The sequence below is a fragment of the Cervus canadensis genome, chromosome 20, assembly GCF_019320065.1.
Source record: "Cervus canadensis isolate Bull #8, Minnesota chromosome 20, ASM1932006v1, whole genome shotgun sequence".
NCBI classification, from domain to species: Eukaryota; Metazoa; Chordata; class Mammalia; order Artiodactyla; family Cervidae; genus Cervus; species Cervus canadensis.
Window position 1 is genome coordinate 41,479,078 of NC_057405.1, and position 12,560 is coordinate 41,491,637.

Sequence of the window (12,560 nt, forward strand, 5' to 3'; positions counted from 1 at the left end):
CCTAGAGAAACTGGAACAGGCGTTTCTGACTGTCACTGGTAAATCATCCTCTGTGTCTCCTCAGTGGGAGCTGCAAACACTATGTCAGAGATCAGAAAGGTTAACCCCACCTGGTCCTGTCTGAAGGAGGAATTGACCTTACTGGTGATGGGTTAGTGAGTGAAGGGGACCCTCACTTCAATAATGTGATTGTAGTCCTGGGCCCTAAGGAAGTTGTTCTCAACTGGCAGCTAAGCTGTGCAAGTCAGACTTGGTCTAGAAAAAGGAGGAAGAGGACAATGATGATGATAATTCAGAGGAGGAGGTAAGGGAAGAGGACCCTGGGAATCAGTCTTGTGCCATGGGGTCAGCACTGTGCTTCTCAGGGTGATTTCTCCTCCGCTGTTCCTGGTGACTGTCAAGGTAAGCATCTTAAGGTTATGCTTCCATTAGAAGATGGGAAGGTATAGTGCAAAGACTCAACCTTGGAGCCTGGAGTGCCTCCAAGCCCCTTGCCATCATCGCCTAACTAAGTCAATTAAATCAAGTCTTTTTATGTCCTTGAACCTCAGTGTTTTGACTCACAAAATGGAAAAATTTTATAGAATCATTGAGATGATCAAATGCTATATTATTTGTAAAAATTATTCATAATTCAGAAAGCGCTGACTACATGTAGCTATAATACTAACATTTTAGGAAGGATTCACATTGATGACTTTAATGCATTTGATAAAAGTACTTTGTGATTATCTCTTGACTCTGCAGAAAAATGCAAACACATTGCCTTTCTGTGATTTGTGACCGAAGAGTCTTGGGGCATTGCACAAGATGAAGAATAATCCTCCATCCTGTGAGATTGGGCCCCTAAGGTAGAAATACATTGGCACTTCTAAATTGCAGCTGATAGGTAAGTACTGGGCAGAGAAACTAATCTCATTTTAGATTTATAGTCCTGTTATAACAATATTATGACTGAAATACCAAAAATTTTGAACATGAAATGTTTATACTTTTAAAATTCTTAATGATCTTTCCTGTATAAAATGGAAAGGATATCAGCTCAAAGAAAAATAACAAAATGTCCAAATAAAAACGTGTGAAATATCTTGTGCAGGTGCAGAGTTCATGATGCTTCCTGTCATTCATCCAAATATTTCTCACCGAGAGATCCTCAGTGAATAATGGATGACAGTGAAGAATGGTAGATGACAGTCACAGTTTCCTCACTTCACCCTGGATTGGGAGGAGCTTGAGTTCCTTTTCAAAAGCTTACAGATTAAGAATATAGTATAGGAGATGTTGAAAAGGTAAAACTGACTCCTTTCCTCCAAGCCTTCAGCAGCCTCAAGCAGTTCCAAATTCTTCTATTTTTGTGTTAGAATGGTTTTAAATGTTATCAATAATCTCATTTTATATTGATGATGCTTTCCTGAAGATGTCCTAAGAACATCAAGTAACTCCTTTCCTCGAGAGTTTTTTTCTTGTCTTAACAAAGTTAGTCTGGCCTATTATAGCCAACAACAGTCACCCCCTCTTTGGTGAGGGCTGGAGGACCACCACAAACTTGGAAGGTCTCTTCTGTGGGTATGGACTGGGTCGTGAGGGCAAGCTGGTCTCGTTTGTCTTTGTATGTTCCCTCTGTCTTTTTGGAGCCCATCTTCCACACTTCCAGATCCCGTGGCCACAATACTCTGGCTGTGCGCTCCTTCTTGCCCCTTCTGCCTTCACTCCAGTCTGTCCCTACTACTGCACCCCTCCAACCTGGGCTCTGCACTTGCTTTGACTGTTATTTATACTGCCTCCCACCCTTGTGGGATCTCCCACTCAGTAAACTGAAAAGACAATCATCGCTTTCAGTAATTATTGAAAAAATTATTGTGCATTTTTTTACTGTTGGGCTAGAGAAACGTCCCGAGAAAACTCCTTAATGTGTAGTGAATCTTGCTTGGAAGGACAGCACGTTTGAGAGTTAAGGGAGGTATTAATTTGAGCCTTTGAAATGGCATTGCTTGGGTGAGCATGGAGGGAAGCAGAGCAGAGAACTGGTGGCGAGGGTACGCGCTGGTTATTGGACTGTGCGTGTTCTGGCCTGTGCCACTCAGCCAGTATTAAAGGAAACCGCTTGGCATGGGAAAGTCTATAAATGAGGAAGGGAAAAAAAAAAAAAAAACAGGTTTAATTTTGGAATTTAATTTTCTATTTGTAGTTCTAGCTATGCTTCTGTTAGGTCCCTACACTTTCTGTCCTTTATTGTGCTCATATTTGCATGAAATGTTTCTTTGGTATCTCTAATTTTCTTGAAGAGATCTCTAGTCTTTCCCATTCTATTGCTTCCCTCTATTTCTTTGCATGATTGCTGAGGAAGGCTTTCTTATCTCTCCTTGTTATTCTTTGGAACTCTGCATTCAGATGGTTATATCTTTCCTATTCTCCTTTGCTTTTAGCTTCTCTTCTTTTCTCAGCTGTTTTTAAGGCCTCCTCAGACAACCATTTTGCCTTTTTGCATTTCTTTTCCTTGGGGATGGTTTTGATCGCCACCTCCCATACAGTGTTATGAACCACCATCCATAGTTCTTCAGGCACTCTATCAGATCTAATCCCTTGAATCTATTTCTCACTTACATTGTATAATCATAAGGGATTTGATTTAGGTCATAGCATAATGGTCTAGTGGTTTTCCCTACTTCCTTCAATTTAAGTCTGAATTTTACAATGAGGTGTTCATGATCTTAGCCATAGTCAGCTTTCGGTCTTGTTTTTGCTGACTGTATAGAGCTTCTCCAACCCAGCATTTCGCATGATGTACTCTGCATATAAGTTAAATAAGTTATCCTAATGACTCAGATAACCATGATGGTGTGCTCACTCACCTAGAGCCAGACATCCTGGAATGAGAAGTCAAGTGGGCTTTAGGAACAAAGCTAGTGGAGGTGATGGAATTCCAGCTGAGCTATTTCAAATCCTAAAAGATGATGTGGTTAAAGTGCTGTCCTCAATATGCCAGCAAATTTGGAAAACTCAGCAGTGGCTACAGAACTGGAAATGGTCAGTTTTCATTCCAATCTGAAATAAAGGCAGTGCCAAAGTATGTTCAAACTACTGCACAATTGCACACATTTCACACACTAGCAAAGTAATGCTCAAAATTCCCCAAGCTAGGTTTCAACAATACATGAACCAAGAACTTCCAGATGTTTAAGCCAGATTTAGAAAAGTCAGAGGAATCAGAGATTAAAATGCCAACTTCTGTTGGATCATAGAAAAAGCAAGAGAATTCCAGAAAACCATCTACTTCTGCTTCATTGACTTTGCTAAAGCCTTTGACTGTGTGGATCACAACAAACTGTGGAAAATTCTTAAAGAGATGGAAATACCAGACCACCTTACCTGCCTCTTGAGAAATCTGTATGCAGGCCAAGAAGCAACAGTTAGAACCGCACAGGGAATAATGGACTATTTCCAAATTGGGAAAGGAGGACGTCAAAGATATATGTTGTCGCCCTGATGATTTAAGTTATACGCAGAGTACATCATGCGAAATGCCAGGTTGGATGAAGCACGAGCAGGAATCAAGATTGCTGGGAGAAATAACAATAACCTCAGATGCGCAGATGACATCACTCTTATGGCAGAAAGTGAAGAGGAATTAAAGAGCCTCTTGATGAAAGTGAAAACGGAGAGTGAAAAAGCTGGCTTAAAACTCAACATTCAGGAAAACTAAGATCGTGGCATCTGGTCCCATCACTTCATGGGAAATAGATGGGGAAACAAGGGAAACCATGACAGACTTTTCTTTTCTTGGGCTCCAAAATCACTGCAGATGGTGACTGCAGCCATGAAATTAAAAGACACTTGCTCCTTGGAAGAAAAGCTATGACCAACCTAGACAGCATATTAAAAAGCAGAGACATTACTTTGCTGATAAAAGTCCTTCTAGCCAAAGCTGTGGTTTTTGCAGTAGTCTTGTATGGATTTGAGAGTAGGACCATAAAGAAAGTTGAGTGCTGAAGAACTGATGCTTTTGAACTGTGGTTGTAGAAGACTCTTGAGAGTCCCTTTGATTGCCAGATCAAACCAGTCAATCCTACAGGAAATCAGTCCTGAATATTCATTGGAAGGATTGATGCTGAAGCTGAAACTCCAATACTTTGGCCACCTGATGTAAAGAACTGACTCATTGGAAAAGACCCTGATGCTGGGAAAGATTGAAGGCAGGTGGAAAAGGGGGCAACAAGGGATGAGATAGTTGGATGGCATCACTGACTTGATGAATATGAGTTTGAGCAAGGTCTGGGAGTTGGTGATGGACAGGGAAGCCTGGCATGCTGCAGGCCATGGGTTGGCAAAGAATTGGACATGACTGAGCAAATGAATTGAACTGAACTGCATTGAACTGAAGTCCTAGCCCATACATGATGTGAGAAACAGTGCTTGATGCAATGATCCCTGGCTCAGAGGCCAAGGGCTCTTAGAAACCAACCCTCCAGAGAACTGGCTACATTGGCAGGTCTCAAAGGTGCTCCCAAGCCAGCAGCATTGGCATCACAGGGGAGCTGAGAGAAATGTGGGTTCTTGGGTCAAAACTCTGGGGATGGGGCCTAGTAATCTGTGTACTGACCAGACTTCCTGGTTAGTCTGGTACGTGCTAAAGTTTAAGAAAAAATGGATGGAGAGGTACAGCCTTGTACTTTGTGTAAGAAGATATGATGAAAATCACAGTTGCACCACAGTTCATACCCATAATAGTTCTAGAAAGATCCTAAGATGGCTATCCTCACTTTCAACTACCTGTGTGACCTGAGGCAACTTAGGTAACTACCCAAATCTCCTTATTTAGCTAAGAAATTAAACTCATGACATAAATGCAGAATTATAAGGAAATGGAGAGTAGTATATCTGAAAAGTAAAGGAAATGTGAGGTAATATATGTGAAAAAACTGCATGCTCAGTTACTCAGTCATATCCAACTCTTGGCAATCCCATGGACTGCAACCAGCCAGACTCCTCTCTCCAAGGGATTCTCTAGGCAAGAATACTAGAGTGGGTTGCTATTTCTTCCTCCAGCGTATCTTCCTGATCCAAGGATTGAACCCCCATCTCCTGCACTGGTAGGCAGATTCTTTCCCACTGACCCACCTGAAAAGTCCATATGAGAAGACTATTTGAAACTATAAAGCAATATGAAGACATTGGATAAATAATGACTTTCCTTCCCTTTCTCTTTCTTGCCTTCTCCCTCTCTTGTCCTCTTCTCTGTGTCTCCTTTCCTCTCTCCATCCTCCAGTTCATCTTTCCTTTCTCCCTTTCTTCCTTATCTCTGTGTTTTTGCTACACATGTGTGTTACTGATAGTTCCTTGGTTTTAGATTAATCTTAAATGCTTGAAGCATTGAATTAATTTGCACTCTGTTAATCACTGTATTTATGAAAAAAATAAAAAAGTTTTTTCAGTCCTCAAAAATATTTTTATTCATTGTAGCCCTTAGCAAAGAAAAAAAATTTTGATGAGCCTGGGTATAAGTGAATCAGAACTATTTGGATTAAATTTCCCTATTATCTTTTAAACAAAACATGGTTTTTAAATTATGGAAAAAATTCCTTGGGAAAATGAATTTCGGATTTGGGGAAAATGTTGAATGTTTCAATCCCAAACAATTCTGAATTTATATATCTGCTGATGTAAAATATTTAGTGCTTTATTGATACATGTGTTATGAGTGAATATCTATAAACTGCTTTGTTTTATTTATGAAAAAGCAACGCCTGTTTGATGTCTTAAAACCCACTGTTATGTCCAACCCAAAAGGAACAGACAAAACAATAATAAATGAATCCCCAAAATAATTTTTATCTGTACAAATATAAATAAATTTTATCTGCTGCAATTTGACAGTTAGTGCCTCACCTGACATGTCTTTCTTTTCTTTCAGAAAGGCACTGTTATATAATGGAAAGAATATGTGGTTTGGAACATAACAGGTCCGCATGTGAATGTGGTCACATTTGTGGGCAACTAGCTTATGGGCAAATTATTCTACCTTGATGGTCACCAGTCTTCCCATAAATAAAGGAACTGTAGGAATAGTAATATGACTATAAAATTAAAGATCAAATTTTAAAAATCTCTGAGCTATTGTGACAGCCACATATTAATTTATGATTTCCTTTTATATTTGATAAAATTCAGTCATCCTCCTGATAAATGGAAAGACATGGGTTCAGAGGCAATCCCAATATATTTCAGAACAGAGGAGTCACACATATAAAATACTGTTCTAATGTATCTATAAATACTTAGTATTGCTAAATATTTATAGATTAGTTTTGAGACCTAGAAAATACCAAACATACTGATAGATGAGTGAAAATGCTGGTGAGAAAATGGATATTTTTGTTCTTTAAGTGTCAAGAAATTTATCTCTCTGATAAAGCAAAATATTCATTAGAATTCATTTGTCATTCATGTACATTGCATGAATAAAACAGAAATGGCCCAGTGGAACCATTTCTTGCCTAGCTTGATTATTGCATATATATGGAAAGAAACCCAGCATGTACATCTGGAAGTTCTCAGTTCACAACTGTTGAAGAACTTCTACATGTACAAGCAGGGTTTTGAGGAGGCAGAGGAACAAGAGATCAAATTATCAACATTCATTGGATCATAGAGAAAGCAAGGGAATTCCAGAAAAACATCTGCTTCTGCTTCACTGACTATGCTAAAGCCTTTAACTGTGTGGATCACAACAAGCTGTGGAAAATTCTTGAAGAGATGGGAATACCAGCCCACCATATCTGTCTCCTGAGAAACCTGTTTGCATGTCAAGAAACAGCAGTTAGAACTGGACATGGAACAATAGACTGATTCCAAATTGGGAAAGGAGTATATCAAGGCTGTATTTTGTCAACCCTGCTTATTTAACTTATATGTAGAGTACATCATGTGAAATGCTGGGATTAAGATTGCCAGGAGAAATATCAATAACCTCAGATATGCAGATGATACCATTCTAATGGCAGAAAGTGAAGAGGAGAGGAACTAAAGAACCTCTTGATGGGGATGAAAAAGGAGAATGAAAAAGCTATCTTAAAACTCAACATTCAAAAAACTAAGATCATAGTATCTGGTCCCATCACTTCATTGCAGATAGAAGAGGAAAAGTGGAAGCAGTGACAAATTTTATTTCCCCAGGGACCAAAATCACTGTGGACAGTGACTGCAGCCATGAAATTAAAAGACACTTGCTCCTTGGAATGAAAGCTTTGACAAATCCAGACAACACATTAAAAAGCAGAGACATCACTTTGCCAAAAAGGTCCATATAGTGAAAGCTATGTTTTTCCAGTAGTCATGTATGAATGTTGGACCATAAAGAAGACTGAATGCCAAAGAATTGATGCTTTCACATTGTGGTGCTGGAGAAGATTCTTGAGTCTCTTGGACTGCAAGGAGATCAAAGCAATCAATAGTAAAGGAAATCAATCCTGAATATTCATTAGGAAGACTGATGCTGAATCTGAGGCTCCAATACTTTGGCCATGGGATGCAAAGAGGCAACTCACTGGAAAAGACACTGGTGCTGAGAAAGATTGAAGGCAAAAGGAGAAGTGGCTGAGGATGAGATAGCATCACTGACTCAGTGGACGTGAATTGAGAAATCTCTGGGAGATAGTGGAGGACAGAGAAGCCTGGTGTGCTACAGTCCATGGGGTCACAAAGAGTCGGTCATGACTTAACAATGGAACAACAACAACAATAGGAAAGAAAGAATTCGATTTCAAAAATACATAAAGCAGTAAAATCAGTTATAAGTAATGTCATCAAATTATATTGATGTTGACCGCTCCACTGAACTGAGTTAAGGAGCTGTATCCAGTCATACGAAAGAGATTTCATTTTTAATTGCTAATGAGTGGTTCTTACAATGGCAAAGCAATCTTGCTCATGATTTAATTGGCTCAATTCTTACTTGAGAAATGAAGGTACAAGTCTCTAATCCTATTTTTTATCCTTAGCCTACCATTAAATTCTCACTCCCCTGCCTCTTCTTGGGTCCCCTACCTCTTTATTTTTCACTTACTATCTCCACTACTTGAAATACTCCTGAAAGACTTCAAGAAACTATTTTCAATGATTTCCTCACCCCCTTGAATTGAGCAGAATTTCTCTGACCTTTAAATCCCCATGAACTTCATAAATTATCCTTTATTGTTATTTTGTTTTATAACTCTTTATGCCTGGCACCCTGTGAAATCTGTGGGAAATCTTTCCTTGGTATCACTTTCTATATCTAGAACAGAGCCAGCTGAGCACAGTAAAAGCTGGCCACATAGAGGCATGCAGAGTTAAACTGTTCTAGTGGAGTCGGGGTGTGTTATGGGCAGCATGACATGGATTGGGATAATTTTTAGAGCAAGAGCCAGATTCAGCTCACATGTCTGACTGAGTAAGCCATTTTGGCTATAAAGATAAAGCCACACATGCAAGCAATTTGCTTCATCACAGATCTGTTTCATTTGTCCCATGTATATTTATGCAAAACCTACGCACTTCCTCCCTGATTTTATATGTTTTTTAAAGTTAGGGCCAACTATACACTAACCTGGGAAATATATCATTCATGTGATCTTTTTTTTTCTTCTTTGGAATGGACCCTAATACGTTACAAAAAAGGCAACAGATAAGATTCAAACCATTTTAAAAATGCTTAAATAGAGCATTACCACCTCTAAAATGTGTGCCCTTATCATTAGTTTAATTAGCATTCCTATACTTGTGCTGCTGTTTAGTTGCTAACTTGTGTCCATCTTTGCGATCTTATGGACTGCCTGCGATCTCATGGAGAAGCCTGCCAGGCTCCTCTGTCCATGGGGTTTCCCAGGCAAGAATACTGGAGTGACTTGCCATTTCCTTCTCCAGATCTTCCCCACCCAGGGACTGAACCCACATCTCCCACATTGGCAGGCAGACTCTATACCACTGAGCTCCCAGGGAAGCCTGAAGGAGTCTTTTGGGCCTAGAAAAGAAAACAATAGTCTCAAAGGCCCTTGCTGAATCATCTAACTTCGGAAAAAACAGAACAGAACTTTAGTTCTGCTCTGATGCTTCAGGCCGGTTACATCTATCTGGGTGGGACTTATCACCCCCTGTTTGGAAACCTTCCACCCCTTCTCCTGCCCAGAAGACTTATCACTCTCTGCCCAACTACAAATGTCATCTCAACTAAAGAATACTCAAAATATTCCGCCTGATTAACATTTCCCTTATCGCTTCCACAAACCTCCCTATGAATATGGAGCCTCCCTGTTCCCTCTCGGCGCTCAGCCTGGTCGTTAGGCCGACTGCCGCCCCTCCTTGCCTGAATAAAGGTAACCTACATCTGTTGAGGTCATCTTTCCTTTTCTGCCTCGGCCCCAACTATACCTTACAAAGCCCATAAGTGATTATTACCTAACTACTTTTGAGAGCAACCAAAGAATAAAGAAAAAAAAAAAAGCCTTAAAAAATGTTCTTGATTTTTATCTAGTAAGTCCTAATTTGATTTTCTATATTTGACTTCAAGGTTATGAGAGTAATGAAAGCAGACACATTAAACATGATGCCTGCGCTGTGGTCTTCACTCAGGTGTGTTTCGTTTGCTCTCCTGACCTTGCTGCCGGTGTGGGGATAGCAGGGTATGGAGAGAATGAGCAAGTTCTGTCATGAGCTTCTCAGAGGAAACTTTTAGAGGAAGAAAATTGGGCAGAGTTGCCCAAAGCAAAAAAAGGCAAGAGGAAGAAAGTAATACAAACCATGTTGTTTATTATTTGTATAACAAAGTTTACAAATTTTTTTTTGTTTTGCTTTTCTTCAAAATTATAGGAAATATTGTGATAGTCTTTAAATGTACTTAATCAGTCCTGCAAAGGAAAACCTAGATTCATGGTAGAGAAAGAAGCTGATCTTTCATACACTTTCAAAAATACATCTCAAAAAAAAAAAAATGGATAAGAAAGTATTAAGTATGAATTAAATTTACCAAAAAGAATTATTAGAACACTATCCTTAAATATATTTTCCTTTTCATTAAAGTTTTTTTTTCTTCTAATTTCCCATTCTCGCTCAGTCGTGTCCAACTCTTTGTGACCCCATGGACTATACAGTTCATGGAATTCTCCAGGCCAGAATACTGAAGTGGGTAGCCTTTCCCTTCTCTAAGGGATCTTCCCAACCCAGGGACCATACCCAGGTTTCCCACATTGCAGGCAGATTCTTTTCCAGCTGAGCCACAAGGGAAGCTTGCTTATCCTGAAGGTATTACAATATCTAACTACAGAAAGATATCATAGGATTTTAGACGAGATGTTCTTTTTAAAAGGTCTAACACAGAGAAAATTATCTGATCAGTAAATGGGAGGGTTGTGACCCAGATTTTTCATGTTACTAGAATACGGCTATTTGCTGAGAGATTTATGAGAGTGAACAAGAGATCAAAAATTCCTCCTGAATGTTTGAGTTTTAGTAAACACCAAATTATTACTTTCCAAACAAATTTCTGTTTTTTTAAAAAGGCCTTTAGGATTAGAAAGTGAAATTTAATCTATGTTTGAATTATTGTCATTTGTGTCAGCAAAACATTATTTTACAAACTAATTCATGTTCTTGAAGCAATTTGAGTTGTGATATGGGGAAAGAAGAAAGAATGGGAGGAGAAGCCTAATGAAGATTTAAAATGTTTAATATTAGTGTAACAGATGAAAACCAAAAAGCAATAATTTGATACTATTCTTAATGTAATGTCTATTAAATAGATGCAAATAATGTTATTTACATTTCACACTATTTTTATTTCACAGAATATAAATATATCACCTAGGTAGAAACTTTTAAATAAGTTCTCTTTCTTTCTGTAAATTAACAATAAAATGCTAAGTATTCAGAATGATATAAAGGAATCAGTTTTTATGTGTTCCTTGATTACTGTTTTGATAAAGGCATATTGACTTGGAATAATAAATTTTAATTTTGGTACATTTGAGATACACTGACTCTCACTCATCTTTTTTTTTAGCAGATGAACAGTAATGCCTGTGTATCTAACAACTGCAGAGACATGATATTGGAATACTAACATGTAAGGTTATATTTTTATCCTGGTGCAAAATCAGGAACATCATTTTCACCATTCAGTTTTTCATAAACTTTATTGAACCTAAACAAGATACTGCAATTAAAAGCACTCATGCTATTCAGTGAATCAGAGCTTCATTTAAATCAGTAGTGGTACTGGACAATTTCATCTACCATGCTCTGCTTTGTAACTGTTCTCATTGCATAATGTAAATCTCTGACTTTGTCTAAAACCATGTTCTGAATATAGTACTTTAAATTTAATACGTAAATATTAGGATTTCAAAAAGTATTTCAATGTCCCAAGTTAAGATAAGTAGCATCTGGAATAAAGTATTATAGTCTGCTAATGAAATATTTCTGTGTTAGGAAAATAGCATCTCATGGCAAGGAGGAAATAAGCAAATCCTGGCATGATGAAGATTTCCTCCATCTATCTATCAAGAGCTTGTTAATAATACTGATATGTCAGTATAAATAATAGCAGCTACCATTTGAGCATGCAGCAGGCACTATGTTATACATATATTATTTTGTCTGATTCTGATAAAAGCATAGTGAGATATTTACTATTATGCCCTTTTTGTAGCCGAGTAAACTTGAGAACTAAATGGGTTATATTATTTGCCCAAGACAAACACTTATTAACACTTGAATGCAGCTTTGTTTAGACCATAAGATGCTTTACCAAGATACAGTTTAAGAACTCAAGTTTTAGCAGCAGACTGGCCTCCTTATTTATGTATTGAGTTGCTTAACCTCTCTGTGTTGTTTTTCTTTTAATAAGCGGGAGTGTTGATAATGCCTACTTCACTGATTATCAACCCTCAAATCAAGATTGAAATTGAAAGGGAACTTTTAAGCAAAAGAAATTCTTGGGGCCCATCCTTTTATTAATTGAATAAGAATATCTTGTTTAAAAATTCTTGTTTAAATTATATAATATTGTTCTGTAACTGGCTTCTTTCACTCAATATCATTGACAGTGCAGATGGAACTGCCTCATTCCTTTTAACTTCTGCATAATATTTCATATGTGCATAAAACCATAGTTTATTTAATCACTGTCTTGATGAACATTTGTGCTGTTCCCATGGGTTGTAATTCTTAGGCAAAGGTAGCAATAAGGTTGGTCAAAATCTTAATATGTTTTGCATGTAAAAACAGAAACAATGGAAAAAGTTAAAAACATCAAATTAGGTTAAACAATTTTTCTTAAAGTAATATAAAGTAACTTTTCAAACAAAGTTATAGGAGTACATTATTTTAACTGACACACAGCTAATAAAAAGAGAACTTTTAAAAGTTTCTGGGTCACAGTGGAGTGACTGATGGCACTTGAATTTACTAGTGGCTTTCAATGAAGAGCTCGCAAATGCATCCCATGTGTTGGTCTTTGTGAGGATAAGCCTTTGAGGAGAGCTGAAGATGGGTTCCCTTTTAATTAACTCCATAGTAATGGGAAAAAG

The 12,560-nt window shown here is 38.0% G+C and overlaps 1 long non-coding RNA gene across 4 annotated transcripts in view; it reads left to right on the forward strand.

The window, feature by feature from the left end:
• Positions 1 to 12,560, forward strand: part of LOC122422574 — a 205,507-nt gene that overhangs the window by 159,973 nt on the left and 32,974 nt on the right. For 3 of the 4 annotated variants that reach the window (XR_006263878.1, XR_006263877.1, XR_006263880.1), the window contains one exon: positions 748 to 889. This is a non-coding gene — a long non-coding RNA (uncharacterized LOC122422574). Of the gene's footprint in view, positions 1 to 747; positions 890 to 11,032; positions 11,096 to 12,560 lie in introns of all 4 variants that reach the window. The other variant, XR_006263879.1, reaches the window with a different exon arrangement.